The sequence below is a fragment of the Aplysia californica genome, unplaced genomic scaffold, assembly GCF_000002075.1.
Source record: "Aplysia californica isolate F4 #8 unplaced genomic scaffold, AplCal3.0 scaffold00760, whole genome shotgun sequence".
NCBI classification, from domain to species: Eukaryota; Metazoa; Mollusca; class Gastropoda; order Aplysiida; family Aplysiidae; genus Aplysia; species Aplysia californica.
Window position 1 is genome coordinate 266,037 of NW_004798030.1, and position 2,634 is coordinate 268,670.

General features: G+C 43.7%; 1 protein-coding gene across 1 annotated transcript in view; it reads right to left on the reverse strand.

Moving 5' to 3' along the window:
- Positions 1 to 2,190, reverse strand: part of LOC101852054 (ADAMTS-like protein 1) — a gene marked incomplete in the record, with an annotated part of 152,716 nt that extends 150,526 nt beyond the window's left edge. The window contains 1 exon segment of the mRNA XM_035972616.1: positions 1,810 to 2,190.
- Between the last annotated feature and the right edge of the window lie 444 nt (positions 2,191 to 2,634).

The following is a 2,634-nucleotide window of genomic DNA, read 5'->3' on the forward strand; positions in this document are numbered from 1 at the left end:
AGAGAGAGAGAGAGAGAGAGAGAGAGAGAGAGAGAGAGAGAGAGAGAGAGAAAGAGAGAATTGTCCTGCTGTATTCTCCTAAAAGGAAGTGCCCATTTGCAACACCGCGTTGCGATTAGCGACAGTGCTAAATGAAACGCTTGAAAAGAAACCCCAAACCAAAACAAAACAAAATGTAAGGCAACAAAAGCAAAAAAAAAAAAAAATTATATATATAATATATATATATACATTATTTTATGTCTCTAACGAACTATCTAAAAAGGCTTTTGTGTGGGTTCAAAATCAACTGAATGTCACAAAACGGATCTGATGGACGTTACCCAAAACTGGATCCATTTGAATGAAAATTTTGGTTCCATTTGATAACATCAATCGTTTAGCTAGATCTAGAGGTTTTTTGTGTTTTTTGTTTCGTTTTCACCCTGAAATTTACATTATTCTAACCTGGTCTGGTCTCCCAGTTTTGATGTGGATGCATGTTAATTTTTTTCCCATGCATGATTATTACGGCGGAACTCTAAATTACTCTACAAGAACTCTAAATTACTCTATAAGAACTCAAAATTACTCTACACTACATGCCACTGCCTAGGTTTGGATACACCCGACTGTGACAAATGGGGTCCACTAAATGCAGAGAGGAACTCTTTTGACCCTTCCAGCCGCAAGCGCGTATATTTTCAGAAGCGCTTTACCTCCCAGCATCTCAAGAGAGTCAGATTCTCAGTTTCGTGGGGAGCTGAAATGGCGCATTTTTCGAAGTTAGCGAACCTAATTAAACTGTTAATACCCCTCATTTTGTTGAATTTACTATTTTCAAACATCAATAACTCAGTACAACTATTGATTTGAGGCAAAAGTGAAGACCATATTCGTGTTTAGCATGCAAAATACAACTAGAAAAGAAGTATAAAACGTGGACAAGAGACGGGTGCATACGTAAAAAAAAAGCCGATCTCTATCGATAGACCGAACAATTAAGTGATAAATCAGTGTGATTTTCAACTCTTTCCCATCCATTCACTCCAACCCCCGTATTCAGAACGTCACACAAGTGGAAAGATTCTAACGAGACAATCCGGTTTTGGTTTCAATGATTACTAGCCTACCCTAACCATTGTACCCTGATCCCTACCCCTTCTTAACCGTACCCCATCGCTACCCCTACCCCTACCCAAAGTCCTATCGCGCTACACCCACCCCTAGAGCGAGCCAACCCGAGCCCTTCTCACCAGATCTAGATCTAGGGCCTACCCCAGGCCAACCCCTACCCCAACCATTCCTACTAAAGTCCTACCGCTACACCCACCCCTAGGGGCCTACCCTTGGCCTTCTCATTCTGAGAAAGCCTAGATCTAGGGCCTACCCCAACCCCTATCCCAGCCTTCCTCTAACCCTACTCCTAACCCTACCCCAACCCCAACCAACCAACCCCTACTTAACTTACTTACACACCCTAACCCTACCCTACCCCGCCCCCTACCCTACCCCGCCCCCTACCCTATTCTTATTCAGGTTCTACCTAAACTTAAAATGATCTCACACAGTATACTGTAAATACTTCTACCCTAACCCTATCATAACACCTACCCTTAACCATTAAGGGCCCTACTAAAGTACTATTCCACTCTCTAGTACTCTTTGCTGGGGCCAAGAACGGATTATCCCCATCATTTTATTAATTATTATAGCCAAATAGTATAGATTCTAGATCTTGATCTAGTTCTCTAGATCTCTCTGCGGTGACAGTGCGTGTTTTTGTGGGATGAAAGGATCATGCGCTTCGCAAGAAATTAACTGTCTTACCTGCTCAGCATTCTTTAATAAAATTCCTCCTAACTCGGTCCTCCAAGGAATTTTCACCAGACGATAAAGGAAGAAGACAAGAAGTGAATCATTGCAAAGAAAATGTTGCGAATAATATCATATCCCAGATTTTGAAATCCATTCACAGCAAATCACAGCACTGTCATCAAAGTTACCATTGATGAATACATGAGAGGCATACATACACCTATTCTATAATGTGAGGGCGTCGTCCCGTCCTGTAGAAAAGATAGTTTCCCCCCCACACGCACGCAGCGACTTACTTCAAACTGCACACAAGACTTCACACCGTCTCCGAGAAGGTGGAGAGAGAGAGAGAGAGAAAGAGAGAGGGAGGGAGGGAGGGAGGGAGAAGCGAGCATGTATACACGAGGCTGTGGTGGTGGTGGTGTAGGGCGCCGGTGGAGAAATGTGTGTGTTTGTGTGTGTGTGCGTGCGTGCGTGTGTGTACCGTGTGTCTCGCGGTTAGCACAGCTGATCGCGGAGCGGGGTTCGTCCGTCTCCTGCTCTCTGGGGCTGCTGCTGCTACTCCCCACCGTCGCGACGCACGCTGCCTGGTCTGGCTTTCGGAACGGGCAGCGGCCACCCACTACCCACTATCCACCACCATGGGCCAAAATCGGAATCCCTGTGCTGTGTCCGCGCTCGAAATAAAAAACAAAACAAAAACAAAAACAGACTGTTATAGAGTATACGATAAGAAAAGATTAGTAAAAGATTAGGGAAAAAAAGAGATAAGATAAGGATAAAATGTATTGGCCCAAGAATATAAATAAACTGTAGGTAGAAATACCAGTATATCAA